Here is a 22,278-nt window from a genome sequence, read left to right as displayed (position 1 = left end):
TGCGATGTTCAGTCATCGGCAATACTAGTTCTTTACTTAGTTTACGCATAAATTGACGACGTTCTGTCGTTTTCTTGACAATCATTTTATTATTTTCATAATAAATTATATATGCCGCAAGAGAAGAAATATCTAGCATATTGAAGAACATTGCCATTGGCCATCTCGACGATCGTCGTTGACAGCTTAATTTTTTTTAGGAACGTAAGACCACATGGTAACCTTTTCGTGAAATCCAAAAACTATCGAATACTGCTCCCATGTCTTATTTGCTCCCATAACACTAGGGATGTAAGGTTTATTATTTTTCAGCGTGCCAACAATGATAATATTCCACAACAACAAATGTTTAGCAACTGGCACAGTAATAAAGAAGTTATCCATGCAGATGTTTCTACCACTACCTTGGTACGGAGCCGCCAATTCTTTCACTACTCTTTCACCCTGATTCACGATTCTATGTTGTTATTTTTTTTCGTTAAATTGTCACCGATTATTAATATTTTAATAAAACAAACAAAATTTTTAATATTCAGATCGTGGGTACCCTGGTACCCGGTTGCTAAAAGACGTCGGTAAAGTTGGTTACTAACATAAGGGTTAAAGGGTTTCAACGTACTTCACTTTACGGGTAGAACCTCTAGTCGATTAGGAGGTTATAGCCGAGAAGGAAGCTTACTTAGCAGATCTTTTGAAAACTTACTTTTCAGACTTATATGAAAAGTCAAAGTATTAATGTGTTAATTAGTGAACTTATCAGTTTTCCAATTAGATTATTAACAAATTAAAACTTTTAACTAAACTGGTGTTCTCTACAAAAAAGGCTACCATCTTTTACATTTTCCTCCTCCTCCAAAAAAAAAAATAATATTAACTAAAGCCCTTGGGCTACAATGTCAGGAATATACTTGTTGTTCTACTTTCTTTTTTTTTCATTCCTTCTGCTTTTGAACTGAGACTAAATTTCGACCAACAACATTGGCAGTTTTAGAGTAACGTCAATAAGTGGCGGTGAAAATCACCCAGTTCAATTACTAGCCAATTAAGCTGAACTGTATATTTAGAAGTGCCAGGCAACTTACAAAGAGTTTACCGAGAACAGCAATTCCTGCCGAGCATCCGGTAATGTATATCAAGGAAATAACAACAAAAACAGAAAGGCAAATGATTACAAACAAGCGAATGAGTCACTCGAACAATATTATTAGATAGACATACGACATACATACGCAAAGAACTGCGGCTATGACAACAAGCGGCACCTTGAGGCATTTCCGGGAATGACGCGACGCAACCCATTGTTTCGGCACTCTGCAACATGGTTGCTGTTATTTTCGCAAAAGTTAGATAGTAGAGTGCTAGCGTCAAGTTAACTTTGGGTCGGCTTGTGGCCAGAATTCACTTGCAACAAATTAGAGCAGACTGAGAGGGGCGACAAACAAAGAGGCAGCATGAAACACGAGTAGAGCGGATGGGAGGTCAGCTGAGGTCGACTGTTGGTAATGCACTCAAAGTTTTGCGCAGACACAAAGAGGGAGCAGCCAGTGGAAATGAAATGAAAGGACAAAGGAAGTGAGGAATGAAGGGAGAAACAGAACTAAAATAAAGGGTTCCAAAAGACAATTGTTCGTATGGTCAGTCGGTTTGAGTATTACGCAAGCTTTCCGCTACTCACTGAGTGAACGCTTGTGCCGGGTCACACCGCAAACCTGCCGATGCGCTCGTGTGAAGTGGGGAGTGTACTCGTATACTAAATAAAAATGGAAATCTGATAAAAGTGTGTTCAGAAAAGAATCAGCACTCCATTCGTTTAAAGCAGTGCGGGAATGTGATGAATTGCGGTTTCACTTTCAACAGCAACTTTAGCGGCACTTGATTTCAACCGAATGAGAGTTGGCGAACTGCACTCCACACAACTGAAAAAAAAATATATATTTCTTTTAACACGCAGCATTTCCGCCTCTCATGCTGGCAAATAACAAGCAAATAGCGGCAAAAGTTTTCACCGGCCCCCACTCCGCCGCACAGTCACTTCCGCTTCGACAATGTGCCGCATAAATGCATTGATGTAGCGGTGGCTGGCATTCCACCGGTTAGTTATGGACTTATGGTCATTTGCAACTAAATTTTTTTCGCCACATATAACAGTTTCTGCAAAAGTTGCGGTAACGGATGAGTGCATATATCAGCAGGCCATTTGCTATCAGCCGAGCCACTTTGCCGCCACCAAAGCCCACTGAAGATGTGTCCAACTGATATGCGCGCACTTTGCGTACACACCAGCCAAAACTGCGCCAGGGTACCGGTACCTGTGCGCAAATCATTTCCGACCGACGACCATTGTACGCGTTCATTGACCATAAAAGTTTCCCGTAAATATATTTTAATTTTTTTTTGTTTTTTTTTTTGTTGAGAAATGTGAGGGGTGTGGCAGCAAGTGGCAGCTGATTTGTTTTGCGTGTGGTGTGGCAGTAAATAAAGTTAAAAGCGGCCCTAATGTGTTGCGATGGCCTCCGGCAGCCGTCCGTATTTGCCAACGCCGACTGCGTCCCAACCGCCACTGCCATCCGCCGACTTCCCAGCTAAAGTTAGACAGCGTGAAATTGACTTATTTAGCCAAACACACGTGCGCACGAGGGCACTCGCGCATGGTAGTTAATTAGCGAAAATTATGAGATGAGCAGCTTTTTTGGCAAACCTAAAAAACAGCGTTAAATTATGGCCCACGAGCACAGTACGGCAGCGGAGAGTTACGCATTCTTTGCTGATATGCGGCCACGCTAACGGTACTGGGAAAGCACGCAATGACAAAAATTCCGAGCCACCGCTGCTGTTGATGTCACTCAGAAATTAAAAGAAAAAGTTGCTTTCAAAATTCTAAGACAGCGAAAAGTTTGGCTTTCAGTGCTTTTCAGCGCTGGCGTAGCCGACTGCCACGAATTGGGCGGCTGTGCGTAAGTTTGCATTAATTTGCTAAAGTTTTGCATGAACATTTTAATTTTGTGGCTTCTCTAAGGGATGCGTAGAAGCTGCAGTGTACGCACAGCGAGTGCTCTGCTTAAATGCAAAGTGAAGTGAAGGAGATATTCCTGTTTACATAAATAATTCGCTTGCTGCTATACTTTTGGCTGTATAAAGAGCAGCTCGATATAAATTAAACTTTCCTTTTGACGCAGAAAGTGTTCGGATTCTTGTTGCAAGTGAATTTATTAATGCAGTAAATGCAGTGAAAGTGTTATGCAAAATCTCTTCAAACTAGAAAGGGTTACTTTACAGATTTTTGAGAAAATGTCTATGCTTTGAGAACCTCACAAACAACCTTTTATCGACACGACCAACTAAACAAACAAAATTCTTAATTGATTCATTAGAAATTTGGACGGTAATATTTGTGCTCGCCGATCGAAGCAATGATAAGATCAACATAAAACAGCCATTTTTGTTTTAAAACTCAAAAAAAAAAGGTAAGAACATTCAATCATCAAGGTTCCACGAACATTTTTTTTAACTATTTACGTTTTTTCGCAAAGAAGTCTTCAAATAGGCTAAGTTTTCATAAATGGCTGGGTTATGCCCAGTTTTTTTTGTCAATATTCTATAAACCACTTTCGAAGTCAACGAAAACGATCACCATCTCGGTACGAATTGCTTACAATGGATTTATTCAAGGCTTTAGTCTCTCACTGTCTCAACGCCACAATATTATATGAAATTGCCTAAGAAAATATACCAAATTTCGTGAATATTGTTACAAACTTCGCGACAAACTTAATATACCCTGTTCAGAGTATAAAAATACTCAGTGTTGATACCAGAAATAATTCTAACACAGTGCTTAAAGACTAAATATGGATTTCCCCAGTTTCTATTAGTATTGACACCAAAGATTTGTTTGAGAATTTACTGTGGGATATTCGACCGGTCATGCTTTCCAACCCTGACCACAAACTTTCAAATGGAGACCAATCCGGACTTTCTGGAATATTGCTTTCAGGTGTGTGCCTGAGCAGAATTTTGTTGGAATATTCAATGCTCTCCATCGCAGAGAGTATTGTTTAACTGCTTTACCATGTCTTCTAAAACATCCTGCGGGTACACTTTGGACCTAGTTTCAACCCCTTTTTCACAAAAGTGAAGAAGCAGAAGTGTACCTCTTTACAAGACTCCCTTCTAAACCATTGCCGAAGCAGATGACCACGAAATAACCTCTTAGCGTCTTTGGAAGATTTTATAGCAGCCTTTTACTGCGAATTTTTCCACGCTGTATTCAAAATAAGTAAATACAGCTCCTCCCTGACACATGCGTGCGATATCATGAAATCGATTGCTTCCTTAACCCTGCTAATATTGCGCTCTTCCCGAAATTATGCGCTCGTAACTTTTCTACAACCCGGTAACACTCTTTTAGTTAATAAACAAATAACCTTTCCAAATTTCTCAGTAATACCTTTTCATCTTTCTAAAAGCCATATTTGCTTAAAACATAGTTTCAATATTGAGAACATATTTCTCTGTAAAATAAATTCACTCATTAGGAATTTGCTGAAGCATTGAGCTGCATGTGTATAACAATGCGCTCAAAACGAAAGTATCTGCAAAGTTTTGGTAGGAATTTACTCACAGTTCCGTAGTAAACAAGGCCAATTATAGAGCGACCGGTGGGTGGGAAGCGTTAATCTTAGCAAACCGGAACCGAATGAATAGTTGATGTTTTCAAAAGCATGTCGAATGGCGGGTGGATGGTGGATGTTGTTACTTAGCGTTGGAGACTCCAAATAAAAATGAACCATTTGGTGGCAAGCAAACTTTCGCATTGCTTTCATGCATAATAAAATACTTATAGTACAATAAGAAGCGTAGTAAATATTTTTGAATTACAAAGTGAGCAAGTAAATGGTAGTGAAAGTAATTCTTCAATGTGCATTTAATTATTGAAAATGAAAATGTTTTGTGGAAACATAATGGAAGGTCCAATCAAACTTTGGCTTACTTGTGGCAATTATTTATTAAAAATAACAATAGAACATCCGCTTAAGGTAAAAGTACATAGAACCACTGATCTTCAACCAGCATTACGGCATACGAAAATTGTTACCGATAATGAGGAAGTGTTTCCAGGGCGTGATCTACTTTATAGTCTGCTTAGTCTAACTGGAGTTTCATGAACAGCTCATTTCTCTTAACGAGAGTAAAAAAAGTATCTTTAAAATAACCAACAAATATAATAACTTTAATACCAAAAACATTAGTTTGTTGAGTTCAATATTCGGTTGACAAAATCTCACAGTAGAGTCGATAATTTGAGCAACAATGGATCGGCTTCGCATCACCATATTGCCGCATTGGTGCTACATGCGACTCTTGTTGCTGAACAAAGTAGTCTAAATTTATGCCTTTCATCAGCCCCGGGGATCACTTGCTCGATTAATTCTACATTTCGAAACTCCCTCAAATACCAGAAGGAATATCCATCACCTCCTACGCTGATGACTGTACTATGTTGACGGCTAGTTGATTGGAATTGATGGCATGCGCTAAAAATAAACAGGGATCTTTCCGACCTTTCACGCTTTTTCTCACCAAAAAGCTTAACACTGTCCTCCACTAAATCCACAGCAACCATATTCACTGGAAATTAACAGGACGAAAGAGTACACACTGTATCTTTACATTACAGTCGATGGCGTTAAAATACCGACTTTATATAATCCTAAGATTTTAGGTGTAACATTCGACAGCAATGAAATCCTCAAATAGCTAGACAGGAGGTCAGGGGAGAAAAGACAAAGAAACGTTGTTGGCAACATACAAGGCGATCGGCCGGTCCGTCATAGACTTTGCTGGAGCGAAATAATTGTCTTATACAGTGAAACCCAGACAAAGAAGCTTCAAACGTGCCTGAATACTGCATTCCGGACTATCACAGCATGGCTCCTGATTGCTCCGGTCGCACACTTACACAGCGAGGTCCATATGATTTCGAATAAGGAACTTAATGAGCTCCTCTCAAAGTAGTTGCTGCTGGGATGTTTTCGCAGAAACTATGTGCTTGAAGCGAGCAACCTCCTAGGAACATGAAGAGGTTCTTCATTGACTACGTCAACGACATCGAGCAGTACTGGCCGACATTCACAATTGAGTTATTAACATCTGCACCGATTCTCTCTCAGTAAAAGGCTTACAATCATTGCAGACGAACATCTCGAGTTGCCACGAGAATCTGGCGTTACCCTCGCGCAATTTCGTTCTGGATACTGTAGTAGGGTAAACTCCTACTTAATCAGAATCAACCCTGACATATCAAATATATCTCTAGCATTCCAAGAGTCCCCACATGATACTAACCGCATCTTTGGAAGCCAAACGAACTGATCTGACACCCTTCTTCCTAAGGTCCGACTCCGTCAAAACATCCGATCCTAACTTAAGATGATTTCGATGACAAACACTACTACCAGTCTGTTTGATCCGCTATTGTCAAACGCTTTAATAATCATAAATCCTGTATCTGAGATAACGGAAATTTTTATACAAAGAGTTTAGCATTTTTTGCACTCCCTTGAAAAAAAATATAGTAAATTAAATTTTTTAATATTGTTAAAATTTGATAACTAATCCACTTTCTATAACAGAAAACTTAAAGAGAGCTTAAAAGAAAAATTTAAGCATGTCTCATATTAATACATCTCTGAGAGCAGAGTTAAAAGAATTCGAGACGTGTGAGGAAATGAATTGCTTTGAAGCAAAATATTAAATGAGGCAAAGCCAAAAGAAGTTCTGTCACAAGGGATGCATTAAATATTTATGACTGCCATAAACTCCGATGACGTCGTATGTCAAACGAAACTGTAGATATGTGAATAAATAAAAATACTTGTAAGTGTGTGTGTATTTCAGTGCTTGTATGATGATAATATCCAACCGCAGCGCCAACTGTTTTTGGCATTTTCGGCGAAAGGGTCAAGACAAATCGACAACGCGGCATGCAATCAGTAATATCCAACGCACACACTCACATAACAAGCATGCCATTGTATGAGTGGGGCGCATGTATGAATGTGTAAATGTGGCGGCGAACTTGTGCAAACCACAGCAATAACATCAACACAAGCATCAGCAACATCAACAGCAGCAACAACAACAGCAAATGGCTCAGCAACAGCAGTTTTGCGAATAACCGCAATAACTGTGTGTAAACAGCTGTTGCCTGAGTTCAATTATGCTTGAATGTTTACTCATTTTTTGCTTCAATGGTGGCATGCAACACACATAACGCTGTGTGTTCCGCGCACTTGCATATATGCACATTTCTAACATATTCAATGTATTTCTAGACAAAATTTAAGGATCAAGCATACACTGATGTTAGATGTTAGAAGTTAGAATTTAGTTTAAGCTGAAAGTTAGACATGCTGCCGCTGAAGCACAAATTTGAAATAAATTTAAGTGAATTTGTAATTTCTTCATTACGCCTTCGGTTCGCTTTCAAATAGTTCAAATGGGCGTAAAAGAGCTCGCTTAAAGAGCACAAAATTAGCAAGAAAGGAACTGGTGAGTCAAATACGCCTAATATAAGTATGTATGCATGAATTCGTAGTTTCGGGTCTCAAATTATGTTTTATGGGAACATTTCCTCAAGTAAACAAGTAAGGAAGGGCTACGTTCGGGTGCATCCGAATAGTTCATACTCTTGCAACTTGTCAGGACCAAAGTCAGGAAATACATGTGTGCTTATTTTTTGCACTGTAAAGGTTTTCCTTTAATGCCGGTTTGTGGGTGTGGCAGTGGTCTGATTAGTCCCTGTGTTGAACATGAACCACCAGTTTGAAATTCGTAAACATTAGAGATTTCGTTCTAGAAGCACCGTATTATTGGTAACATAAATTACTTTTAATGTGAGTTTATATATAATATTTTGAAATACAGGACAGATCGGAACCAAAGCTATTACTGTCCGTAAAGTTTTTCTCGAGAATCGATAGTTTAATCCCACATTTAATCCCACGGTTGGAAAACTCAACTAAACTAATACCGTTTGGTGCGGACTTTGGTCCAGCGGCATGATCGGACCTTATTTCTTTTAATATGAAGCAGGAAATGCCGTTACCATCACTGTCGAACATTATAACATGATGTTGACCGACTTTTTTCTCGAAATTTGATTAAATTGACCGGACGATCTCTATTTCCCACAAGGTGATGCGCCGCCCATGTTTCTTGTCTAATCATGGAATCATTGCTTGCAAAGTTCGGTGGCTTGTTCATTTCGAGAAATCATCTAGTTAAATGGTCGCCAATATCATGTGATTTAACACCTCTAGATATATTTTTCAGGAGGTATGTTAAATTATAAGTTTATTTCAATCAACCAACAATGCTCGAGGAGCTCTAAGACAACATTCACTATTTAATTTTTTAACACGTCGTGTTTGTTGGTAGGCCCTATATACATAAGTAAATGATCACAGCATAGATCGATTTAGCCGAATACTTTGCCCGTCAGTATATGCGCGACAAGCTTTTCAGTCGTTGAGATATCCATCTAAGGTTTTTCACAAATGCTGCTCACTTGCCGGAACCGCCGATATCGGACCACTATTGCATATAACTGCCATACACATCGACTGAATATCAAAACCAAGTTCTTGTATGGACAACTTTTTTGGTGTGTGTTATTTTCTAGGGCAATCTCCGAAGAAGTTATTCAGATCGAATCACTCTAAAACACAACTAACTGACTGAAACTTAAGTTCTTGCAAGGAATCTTTTGTATTTTTGAAGAGATCGCTTTGGCACAGTCGGATTTAATGTTTGTTTTGTTTGAAATTACTTTCCAATAGTTTTCTTACGTTACAAAATCAAATGCATACCACAAACATGTTCAACTTTAACCGGCGAACTCATTTATCAAAGAATTTTCCATATTTTTCTTCTCTGGCACCTAAATAAACACGTTTTTTTTACCAGCCGCTTGTTTACAAAGGAATAGTTATTAGTAAATTGTCAACACTTTTCCTGAAAATGACAAGATTGGTTAGCATGCGTACGCCTCTCTTTGGCATACTTCCACAACTGGTGTACCCCCTCTCCGCTTCAGGCAAGAATACTGGGCAGTGCTACGCAATTATCACTCCGGCTGACAGGAAGACGATGGCGTTGAGTGTAAACTAACAGACCGACAGGAGCATAATCATCAAAACCATCAAAAATGCTCTAGCAGTTTGAGTAGGGTAAAGCGGATGGTGGGGGAGGCATTGAAAGGTAGTGACTAAACAGCAGTCTTGTAACTGTCACTCATTTATGAGTGACGTAAACATTCTTTGCATGACAGCAGAATTCATAGCTTGACAAACCTGTGTGCCAAAACTGCTGCCACCACTGCAGCTGTTCGTGAGTGTTGCTTCCTTTGCATATTTATTTCATCCTTTCGCTTATCATGCCGAAACACACACTTCCTGCTTGCCACAATCAGTCAGTCAAACACTTTTATATGTGGAATTCAATTGGAATACGAAATTAGTATTTTCTTCTTGAATTGCTCTTTCCGTGCTCTTCATTTTTATTGCATGCGAACATCTCAGCAAGCTCCAAATGTGTATTGATGTACGACTGTACGTAACTACGTTCTTTAAATATTAAAGTAGCTTATATTTTGTTTCCAATGCAGTGCGATTTCAAAAAATATATTATAATATGTATATGAAACTCCTCTTCCACAAAATTTCGTTTTGCTTTGACTGTTTTTCCTTAAGGACTCACTTTTAAGCAACTAAAACGGACGTACTTACATCTTTACCGTTAGAGCTAGATAAGGTTTTGTGGCAGGAAATTGGGTAACTACCAAATACTTATTTTCATAATCCTTGGATTTGCTGGGGTAGTTAAATAAAAAGAAGAAAGTATTGCTATGATCTAGAAAAAGGAAATCAAGTTAACTGAGTTTCGCACATGTATGCATCTATGTTATATGGATCACAAACTTTAAGCTTTTCGTAAACTTTAAGAACATTATTGCTGGGATTGGGCCGTCTTGGTGGTCCATCTCTAGAAGTTAACATGGCTACTGTAGCAATCTTGCATTATGTGATACGCCTAGATCACCTAGAAACACTACCTTGTGGAACTTCTGCTTTTATTTCCATAAGAATAGAATTCACGTCTCCTTGCTTAATGCGGAAGTAGCCACCTTATTAATATGATTAAATGGACCTGTAAGAAGATAAATAATAAGTACTCTAGTTTTCCTGTCTTTTGAAACCTAATAACTTTAGCAATTTTCCAATAAATTGGCCCGTATTTAAGTTGAAAAGCCGCGTTAGTAATGTCGGTAATTTGTATTATATTTATTGGAGGAAGCTGTTTTAGACCCTCGGCAGTAACCAGGCCGTAACCGACAGTTTCTTTTTTCCTCATTTAACTCACTGCTTGTGCAACTTGAGATTCCTTCGCTTTCTTGACTGGAAGCAGTAGGCTAATCTACGTGTGTTTAATATTGGAAGAAAATATTTGGCTGAATAATTCGAAAATACTTTCGCTATTTAGAATCTTCTCTACCAGCATTTATTTTAATGGGACATACTCGAGTTTCTGGTGTTTGTAATTATTTACAGCTTTTCCAAAGAGAGCAGTAGGAACATCGGTTATGAACCGAAGATATTTTCGAAAACTTTAATTTTTAAACTTCTTAATTTTCCGAATAAGCTTTTTAGAAGCCGCTCTGTTATTCTTTCAAACTTCGTTTAGAATTGCTAATTAAAAAAGCTTAACTTTAAACGATTGCTTTTACAATTGTCTAATGAGAATATTTCTCTTTTGCAGATATACAAAGCTCGCATTGGAAATAGGGTAAGTTTGCTATTACAATTTTGCAGTATCGATTTCATTAATGCCAATTTCAAAATCAACTTCACGAAAAGTTACTGTAAACTACAGCAGCCGCAATTAATGAGATCTTAGTTGTAATCATGCCTTCCTTTCGTGCACGACTTTTGGGAAGAAACTTGCTCCACAGCTGCTTCTGCTTTCCTGCGTCTGGGCGGTGTGTGTAAAGACCAGCAGAGAATAGCAAGGAGATGAGGGAGAATATGACGCAAACTTTTAATTGCTTGAAATTGATTCAACTATCATCGAATACTTGGAAATCTGTGAGCATTTGCGGCACAAACTATTTGATGTTTGTGTTTCGCAAAGAGTGATATTCACACAGCGGCTGGACCCAACTTTGGACGTGCAAATAGAAATGCTTAAAAAACTGCAATTAAGTTGGGCTTTGCGCTGCAACGAAGCAGAAGGAAAAATTTCCAGTTGGCCTAGAAAAATGTGCAATACATTAAATAACGCGCCACACGAACTTACACACATAGCGCTTCGCCATGTTGGAGTCGTCACGCCGCAATTCCTCCGCAAAATTTGTTAAATTGAATTTAGATTTTACGAGCATAGGTTGCCAATCACTTACGTGAGGGCGCGGCGCACAGCTGCGGTCGCGGGCCTCAATCAACGCAGCTGCACACATTCGCGTTTAATTCGCCATCAGCGCTCGATGAGCGTATATTTAATATAATGTATATGTTTGTGTGAGTGGTGGTAGATTCTCCCGTAAATCTTTGTGTGTGTGTGTGTGTGTGTTAATAAAAACACATGCCACTAATCAAAAGGATTGCCAGCAAGCCACTTACTGTGGGCTGCGCATGATTGCGCACTTTATCCGAAAAGCGTGAAGCATACTTTTCGGCGCATAAACAGCATTTGTACTTGATTAAGTTGAGAGTCGCACAGCAGAGTAAGTGAAGTTAGTTGTAATAAAGTTTGCTTTTACTTGCTACTTTTTCGCTGATTTTTGGCGGTCTGTATCATCCCTAACTGCTTCAAATGCTTTGTATAGCGTTTAACTTTGTAAATTGGAAATTTTATAGTCTGTACATTTTGAGGCACCTTTCTTTATTTATTTGACTGCATGTAGAGAACCGCAGTCACCTGATTTTTGACTGAGAGTCAGTTGAGGTTAATGAAGTAAGTAAATATACTTAATGAAATTAAATCCAAAAACATATCGAAACCTCGCTTTATGAAAATGACATGGATTTACTTCAAAACAAGATTATTACGCATGCCCAAGTACCGCTGGTTGTCAGAAATACCACTCCAAATCATGCGGGAGAATATTTTGAACACTTTCTTTTAGGCTATTTCCCCTGTGCGTCATCAGAAGCTGAGACATTTTCGATCGCCTTGTTGATAGATAAAGTCTAAATGTATGGATTTTCTGTTTTCCCGAAGACAACGCGACGACCAGCCCTGCATCCGTCAATACAAAGATGTAATATGTCGGAAATATAAACGCATAATTTCATGGGAAATACATATTCTTCATAGAATCGATATCAGTAGTATTCCCTTTTTAGAACGTTCTTATGCTGGGGGATCCTGAACTTAAAAATAAATTTGAGAAGTACAGAGAGTATCTTAGTTGGAATTATGCTTTTGAACCAGTCCATCTCAAAAATATGAAAAATTTTATTATTACTGTTGGGTGTAAGAAATGCTCCTACGTGGTCCATATCGCTATCCTATGTTCAGGAATGTGTTTTCATAGGCTATCCCAAGGGTCACGTTTCAGCTTCAATCTTTCATGGGACTATGGAATGCTCGCACTCTGTCAAATGTATTATCCAAGAAAAAAACTGAGCTGGGGAGAACGTATTGAAAGCAGAGCAGAGGGCAACAAATTCATAAATCATTTAGCGAAGAATGAAGCGACAATTAAGACTATCCGGAGAGCCTATACTTATTCTTACCACGATAGGTTTCTATAGGCAATAACTAAACTCTTATTTGGCAACTGGTTACCCACTCATATGGGAATAGAAGGTAACGAAAAGGCAGACGAGTTGGCCCCCCGAACCACGGCCAGGAACACAGCCAGCTGAGATGGGATATCTTCTTTGGCTCCCAATTCTCTAACTTAAGATATATTCGGGAGTCCAGGCGGAAAATTCAGGATTTTTATCAAATTCACTGGATTTCAGGATAAGTCTATTTCATTCATTGTTCCCACTTGAGATCATAATGGGTCTAGTGATAGTCTAAGTGCTATCGCCTGCGATCGGGCACTCCTGCGGCCCCCTTTTCAAGGAACCAATCATAAAAATTGCTTGCTCTCAAGGGTATGAATTCGTGTGCTGACACAATACTAATGGTTCAAATAAATCCAACCGATTGAAGAAATAAACAATCATTTTTGGTTGAGTCACAGACTTTTCCGATTCGGACAAAAAACATTCTCCGTTTTCTTTTTACAAGACTTGAAAAAATACGTGTGTCTAAGGTTTCCCGTTTAATAGAAAGTGTTATTAGCTAGCCCATACTTGGATATGTGCTTCTCTATGCTAGAGTCACTAATGCATCGAGTTATAAGGTATAGAATGTAATCTGATTTCCGGGTGTGTCCTTTCTGAAATGTTATCGTTTTGTTGCCTGTATTCTGGTTTGTCATTAATCACCTCTTCCACATTCTAATGCTATAAACCGGTTCGAAATTGATTTGTATACAAACATTTATGTGATGAAGCTCTAACGTAAAAAGAGTAAAGTAAACAGAGGGATATTCTTAAGATAATTTGTTTGGGGTTTGTGTGCCTACTAGTTTTTTGAATTCATTAACGATAATACTCTTTAGAACCATTTCGAGCTTGTGGTTTTTAAAATACATATCTTGCTACCACAAATTCTCTACACTGAAAACTTCTTCTGACAAAATTTGTTCTAATCAAAATAAATTTAAACGAATCTAAATAATTTATAAATCCAAAGTCTTTTAACCTCAAAATGGACGTTTATCTGTTTATAAGTTATAAAAAGGGGAACGTTTAAAATTCCCTCTCGCTTTCAACCGTAGCCCCAATCCTTCTTATTTTAAGCCTTTCACACGATTTATAGCCTATTTTTCGGCAACAAAGTTAATTGGAATTTTTAACTGTTACAAGCGTATAGCTTTTGAGAGTGCTGGAGAATGATGAGAAGAGCGTTTAATATTTTACGATAAAACCACACTAATGCACTGCACATCGAAATATAAATAAGCACCCATGTTTATAATATGCTAACACACACATACACTCACAGAAGCAAAGGCGACAAATGCATTGCATACCTACAGGCGCTCGAACCGTGAGTACTCACAGTTATGGCGCTGGGAAAGTTTACGATTTTTTAATTGCATTTGCACAAATTCATGGAATTTTGTATTTTACGGCGCCCGAAAGTGTGCAACAACCAAACTGGTGTGGCATGCAACGGTAGCAGGCATTTAATTGCCCGGCAAAACTCACCAAGCCCTGCACTTAGTCAACGAAAGTGGGCGACATAAACAACAACAACTACAATGCTCATTTCAACTCACATGCACATACACTTGCACACACACACACAAGCGCCTGGTCTAACACTTTTGTGTCACAGCAAATTCTCTGAATATTGCAACATTTCTGTAATTACGCTCTTATTGTTGTCGTGCTTGCGTAAATTTGTTCAGCGAATTTGCGCAAATTTGGTGAGTGTGCGCCAACAAAACAACCCAACGACAAAACGACAAAGCGACAATGCGCTCAGGTGCCGTAATAAAGCATCGACGCTAACGGTTGAGTGCGAACCGTAAACAAAGCGTGCTGCAAAGGGCGCTCAGACTGTACCACAACAACAACAGAAAACAACAAGTGTTGTGATTTTGGCGCGAGTTAAACAAAGGACAGCGCGCAAAAAGCGTAGTGAAATTTATATCCACCGGAATTTAGTGCACACTTTTTGGAGGATACATTGTGCCAGGGCTTACAGCTGGCGTAATTCGACCGATTTGTTAGTTTTGATGCGACACTTTGTTTAAATGTTTCATATTTTAGTGGATGTGTGCCTTTTATTTTGCTATAATGCTTGCAGCAGCTGCATAGAGCCGCTTTTATAGCAAAGTAAAATACACAAAATTATCAAAATTTATAGCGAGCTGCCATGAAACCTTTACGCTTTGTGCTGTTTTGTGTATGGGAATCCAATAGTCTATAATATCGGTGTAAGAAAGCAAAAAGTATTGAAGTGAACAACAAATTTCTGAATAGTATTGAAGAGTAAACTACATTGTGGCAGAAGTATAGCAAATTTATGAGATCTCTACAACACTATCTTCCCATATTTTTTTTTATAGAGATTAGTGAAGGCCAAAGGCGAAAATATAATAGTTTTGCATTTTCATTATTAGACCATGTTTTTGTACCCAAATAATTTTCAGGTCATTGATGAGCTCAGTTAGATTGTTGACATTGCACTTTCTTTTAAATTTATAAGAATTCTTAAATTAAAGAATACTTTATATGCCTTTACCAGGTTTACCGGTATGAAATGAACGTTTTTTCGTGAAAACGAAAAACTAATTTTGAATGGCAAAGTAAAAAACAAATTGACTCAAAGCATTGGCCATTGCTATACACAGTTTAACCACTTTTCAGGCAATTCTGCATAGAAATCAATAAATGCATGTCTCGTCGCTTAAAATAAATGGTAATCGGAAGGGGCTGAGTCTAGTGAATACGGCCGGTGGAGTAGTAGCTCCCAAGTATTTTGATTGTATCCTAAACCGAGTTTGCTTTGTGTTCAGGTGCATTCTTGTGAAACAAAATTTCTTTGCGGTATCTTCTGGTCCATTCTGGTCGTTCTTCAATAAATGCATGCTTAAAACTGATCATTTGTTATTCGCAGAGATTAGTATTAACAAATTCACCACACCCTTCTGATCCCACCAAACACAAAGCATTGCCTTCTTACCAAATCGATCTGTTTTCGCGATCGAAGTTAATGATTAACCCCGATTACCCCTAAATTTCCGCGTTTAAGATTTTTAAAATAAATAAATTTTTCATCACCAGTGAAAGTTCGATGCAAAACTGTTTTTCTTTCATGTCTTTGAAGCAAAATTTCACAGTTTTTTCAGTTTTCCATTTGTCTTGCCACACAATCTCCACACTTTTGAATCTTTCCCATAGCTTTCAAACTTTCTTAAATTGTTTGTTGTGCTACATTTGCTTTTGACTCAAAGTGTCATCTTCATACAATATTGTTTGCAGTTCAACATCGTCAAAATTTGTTGATGGTCTTCCACATTCTTCTTTCCTCACATCAAAATCGTTATCTCTGAACAATTGGAATCATATTTTGCATGTGGTTTCTAAGAGAGCATAATTAATATATGCTTCGTCCAGTATTCGATGCGACTCTGCAGCACTTTTCTTCAAATGAAAACAAAAAATTCATGCATTTCGGGGAAAAATTGACATTTTCAACACAATACAAAAATAGATCTTAACTGACTTATGCATTCATAGACTCGCGCTCTCCTGAAGACTGTTCAGTTGTAACAGGACCTCTTTTTTTTAAACTTCCCAGCCAAAATGGGTAGTGAGCTTGTTTTTCGTCTAAAAATAGATAAAATCGGGTCAATACTCCACCTATCTTCCATACACTTAATAAAATATTTACAAAATATAATAAAAAAAATCTTACACTTTGTAAAACTGCACGTTTAATACTGAATTCTTCATCTTATGCTAACAAACCTTATTATATAAATAGCTTAGCGTTGTATTAGAGTTGATATAAACCTTGGCCTCAACCATATATCCCAAATATAATGAATTCCGTTCCTCTTCTAGTCTCTTCGGTTAAGTTTATGTAAGATATATCACATTTTAGATGATTTTAATAAATTTTTCGTTGACACGAAGTAAAATATAGGTTTAAAACTAATTGAGTAATTCATTTACGATTTCTTTGTAAAATGAATATTGAATTTTTTCGTAACATATTTCTTTATGAAGTTTTGTTAACACCTATAAGTATTTCACTGGATTAGATCCTTGCTCGGTTATATTCAAACAGAGTCTTTCGTTATTTGTTTTGAATTGCTTTTATTTTTTACATAACTGAAACATAAACTAACCTATATTTTAAAGATCAACCAGGGAATAGTTTGGTAAATTTTACTAAAATCGTTTTGGTAGTTTAGGAGTACGAAATAAAATTAAGTCATATGGAGTAAAACATGCTATCTCATTTTTATTGAGTTAACTCACATACTGTGCCCAAAAAATAAGGTGACATTGTATTTATTTTGAAAACTCTTTATTAATTCTTCCAAATCAATTTCATCCCCTTCAAAGTAATCCCCTCCCGATGCAATGCACTTATGCCAACGGATTTTCCAATCTTCGAAACACTGGTTGTAGTCAATTTCTGGGATGGCCTTCAGTTCCGTCTTCGCCGCGGCTTGAATCTCCTCTATCGTATAAAAACGGTGTCCTCGGAGCGGTCTTTGGTGAACAGCCAGAAGTCGCACGGCGCCAGATCAGGTGAATACGGTGGTTGCGGAACGATATGGGTTGAGTTTTTGGCGAAATATTCACGAATTACGAGAGCGATATGGGATGGTGCATTATCGTGGTGTTAAAACAAAGAATTGTCTTTCTACAATTCCGGCCTTTTTAGGCGGATAGCGTTACGCACACGATGCATAACGTTCAAATAATATTCCTTGTTGACTGTTTGACCGGTTGGAAGGAATTCATAACGCACAATACCACGATAATCGAAGAAAACAGTCAACATGACCTTGATTTTTGAGCGTCTTTGGTCTCGGCTCTCTTTTGGCACGATATTCGCCCGATTGATCGGTTGTTTCGGCGTCATAAGCATAGATCCCAGTCTCATCGCCAGTTATAATATGTTTCATGACAACCTGGTAGTCGGAAAGCATCGTTTCACACACTTCAACGCGACGCCTGTTTTCCAAAAAATTCAATGCTTTCGGTACCAGTAGAAATTTGACGCGCTTGAGGCCCAAAACATCCTTCAAAATGGTATTGGCTGAGCCTTTCGATAAGCCAAGTTCATCAGCAGCAAGCTCTCTAATTGTTAATCGACGGTTTTTCAACACCAAATATTTGATTTGTTGAAGGTGAGGTTCGTTGGTTGAGGTTGATGGTCGGCCTGGACGCTCTTCGTCTTCGACACGTTCACGGCCGGCTTGGAACTCACTATACCACTTGTAAACAATTTTTTTAGACATAGCCTCATCACCAAAAGCTTTCTGCTCCTTCCTCAACGTATCCGCAGCAGAAAATTGATAAACCCGTAAACAAAATTTAATGCAAATTCTTTGCTCAACAAATTTCATCAGCGCAAAAAACGAAAATCTCACTTTTAGCAGCTCACAAAACGACACGTATCTCAAACACTAATGAATATTTTGACATGAAATTTGACATAAATGTGACTGACAGTACTACCAACCTAAAAAAAAAAATAATTCTACAAGTCCTTCGACGCGCGCAGTTTAAATTCAAATGTCACCTTATTTTTTGGACACAGGTACTACAAGTATATTAGGTATATGGGGCCTCTGGGAAGTATTGAACCGACACTTTTGATACACTGAGTTACAATTGTACAGGAGTACAAAATAAATTTAAATATATTTATCATTTAGTACATAAGGCTACAAGTGCATAAATATAGATATATTTTTACTTTATGACAACGAATAAAAAATATTAGGCAGCGTTTAAAGTTGAAGGTAAACACCGGAATATAGCAAAGCGCGCAAGCCGTACAAATGATTGAAATAGAAAACTATGCAAATTGGCGTGGATTGTGTATTCACATATAACACATATCAATTTTGAAATGTACTATATGTACATACTATATGTATATCAGTGGCGGATTGAGAGGGGGAAATGAGGGACTTACACCCTCGTCCCTCAAGAGCTAAATGCTACTCTGAAAAAGTAGTGAAGTGAAAATTTCTGTGTGAGAACTTGTGAGAAATACTACAGGGTCTCAGTGTACATTTCTCTTTCCTAAAGAAATATTGGATGTGTTTCAACTGAGTTTGCTGCTTCTGGAAAAGTATGTACTTTCAGAACTAAATAAATGGAAAATCTTATTGACGTCGTGCGACGTTTGAAGCTCAAAGGTGAACTTGATCACTGGCAGTGCCATTTAAGGTGGAAGCAAAAGTCAAAAGACCACAAGTTACCGACTACTGCTTTGGAAACGTTGAAGAACTGCGATGTAAACCTATACCCCATAATTCATAGTTTTCTTTTTCGACACTTGGCCGCATGTTGCTGAGGACGAACCAGCTTCAAGATTGATTGATCGGTCTGGCATGACTTCACACGCATCATGATTGAAGTCAGTGCAGAAAAAGTTCCCGAAAGATTCTCAAAACTTGGCCCACATCGTTTTGTTTTGTGAAAGTTTTCTATTCAATACACAAACTGACTACAGTATTATTCATTGAAATACTTTATGTCACCCGCACGTCTATGATTTATAACGTGTTTTTTTTTTCAATTTAGTACGATTTGATATTGCAAGGTCGATTTGAAAATTTTCCACCTTTAAACTGTATAAAGACTACTATATTTAATGTAACTATCTTCATGTTTCAAGTAAATTTTAATTTCCTCCTCCCAGAAATTGTTTCTGCATCCGCCCAGTGTATGTACATGGATATATATGTATATGTTCTATGAGACAAAATATACATATCTAAATTTTTAATAAAAGTTCCAAAAAGGGAAATTTGTATTTATTTGTATATATAGCATGGAGAAAAAATTTAAGCAGGAACATGGATATTTGTTAAATATTTCATATTGACTCGAAATTGAGTAACGGGAATATTCACCCAAAAAAATGAATGCAAGTCACATAAAATATTAAAAGCTGATGCACTTGTTGCGTCTTCATATTAAATTTTGGCTTGTATTTGGTAGCAACACCGCATATAAAATCTAACAGATGGAGAACCAAAAGTAAAAATGTTTTGCGGCATATATTGATTTTCAAAATTTTGTTGGAACTTTCTGTTGCGAAATACTTGTTTGTGTCTATCTCAATATACAGAACAAAAAACCTAAATACTCATACGAGAATACATATGTATATGAATATGGCTGCGTTTGGAAATGGAAATCCTGTTTATTAAATCTCCACAGGAAATTTTGTTCCCCATAAGTAGTATTTTGTTTTAAAAATTTAATGTTGCACCTCAAGAATTTCAGAAACGTACAAATAGTGTTAACATAGACAATTAAGCAACTAAGTTTTGCAAATGTTAATACGAATGCTGAAAAGTAGTCGACATTGCTCCACAACGCCATGCATTTGAAGCCTGAAAAGCACTTCCATTAACACAGAAGACCAGCCGCTCCGGCACCTTATCATCTCTTAAACCATACTCGCATTTGAGTTAACAGCTTGTTATTATTGAATTTAATTTTGAGTGCTTCTGATGCGGGCGACCGCCTCCACGCGGCAAATCTGAAACGCTTGTGGCAGCAATAATGAATTGAAATGTGGCAATTTGTTTCACGGCTCTGCAACAAAAAGAAGTCGCAAATCTAAACCCAAGTGTATAAGTGTATGTGTATACACACTTTGTGGTTGAAATCTTCGGCAATTTGTGGCTGCCGTGCGACGGGATATTTGCTGCAATCTGGGCTTTAAAATTCAGAGAAGATGAATTGGGGTCGTCCTAGGTGGTGCCTGAATGGGTATAAAATAAAAGTAGGTGCGATGAAGTGAGTGGAAGAGTGCGAGAGATATGGACGTATGTAGTAAACCAAAAATTTGATATACGAATTGGTTAAAATGGAGACTAGGGAGTTGGAAAAATGTTCGTGATAATCGTAAATCAGATAATGTACTAGGTAGGAAGAGACTTTCGGATATAAAGTAGATACATTTATTTAAGAAAGAAAATTTCGGATCTAAATGGATACGCTAATATTTAAAGATTTCAAACTGATGAAATACCCAAATTTCTCCCAAATAATTCACGCAGACTCCTTACTCATACCAGGTTTGCTGGTATCTTTTCATCACATATTTTAATACTTTCATTTTTATGCAAAGAAAACAGATGTTAGATAGCAGAATATACGGAATTATGCACATTATTTATGCCATGACAAATTGACCGGAGGTTAACTGCAAAAGGAGAAAAAAAGTGGCATCAGCAAAAACGAGCTTAGCAGAAAGGTATTGAAGAAGGCAAGCCACTGATGGCAGGACAAGTTACAAATAATGTGTTTGCTATGAGCGCTCGAAGCAAAAGATGAAACAGAATTCACAAGAAAGGCGTACATACAAGCCAGCATGGAGGCCTCGAGGCGAGGTAACTGCCACTGTACCCAAGGTGAAGACGGTTTGTACCTCAGCGTACAGTAGCAGGCAAAATATTTTAGAAAAGTATGTTAGCAAGCAAAGATTTATATAGAAAACCATAAATTCTGACATATATACACACCAGTATTTATTATTGAAGAAGAAAAATTATGACAGAATAGAAATTCTAGCAAAAGGCACAAGGAGAGAAGGAGAAAGAGTGGCAGAAAAATGCCCTGAGAAAATGTTACGAATTTATTAGACTTTTCAGCTACTCCTTTTTATGGTTTTCTTTACACACTACCCATACATAAACGGCAAACTGCTTTCATATAACTATGTGTAAGCGTTTGAATGTGTATGTGTGTGTGTGCCGGTTAATGCACAACACTTTCACCAATGCTCACTACTTACCACTCAGGCGTAAAGCGCCCAAGGCAAGGCAGGACAAAGTAAAGGAAACTTGTCAAACGTTATATGCTGCAATGCAAACATACACATACATATGTGTATAGTCGTGTATTAGGTACACTTTCGGCAACCCAGCATACAACGTGGCTTGCCTTGAATACTTGAATAACAAATAAAGTCCAAAAAGAACCAACTTCAGTTAACATAAAGCTCAGAAAAATAATCTTCAAAAGTTTGTTAACCTTTAAGACTGTCAATCTAGTCGAAAATACTTCTTCCACAAGTCGTAGACTGATGAGCTAGGCCTTCGAATATATTTTATTTTTCGAATCAGTGGTAGGTATTAATCGCTCAAAATTGGGTCTTTTCAAAGACTACGTTTCTAAAACACTAAATTAAAGCAGTTTCGATACTTGGTCCAATTTTTTCCGAGAGTTCTCTACTTCATTTTATGTTTTTTTTTGGCATTTCGGAAGACATTTTCTCGGTACAAAAAATATATTTTTTTACCATTGTATACGAAATTTTGTTCGGAGAGTTACTTGAGAGAATCCATATATTTCAAATTTCTAGGTTCCTTCTCAACCCTAGATAGGTCCAGTTGCAATACAAATAACTAAATAAATCTATAATACGTGATTCTTGTCC

At 37.7% G+C, this 22,278-nt stretch overlaps 1 protein-coding gene across 1 annotated transcript in view; it reads left to right on the top strand.

The window, feature by feature from the left end:
• LOC105231088 (insulin-like growth factor-binding protein complex acid labile subunit) overlaps nucleotides 1-22,278 on the top strand; it is a 215,153-nt gene that overhangs the window by 71,196 nt on the left and 121,679 nt on the right. The window contains exon 3 of the mRNA XM_049461337.1: nucleotides 10,819-10,845. The gene's annotated coding sequence lies outside the window, so the exon portion shown is untranslated. The remainder of the gene's footprint in view (nucleotides 1-10,818; nucleotides 10,846-22,278) is intronic.

Source organism: Bactrocera dorsalis, chromosome 1 (assembly GCF_023373825.1).
Source record: "Bactrocera dorsalis isolate Fly_Bdor chromosome 1, ASM2337382v1, whole genome shotgun sequence".
NCBI lineage: Eukaryota > Metazoa > Arthropoda > Insecta > Diptera > Tephritidae > Bactrocera > Bactrocera dorsalis.
The sequence above is the reverse complement of the archived record's forward strand: the minus strand, read 5'-3'. Positions and strand labels throughout refer to the sequence as shown.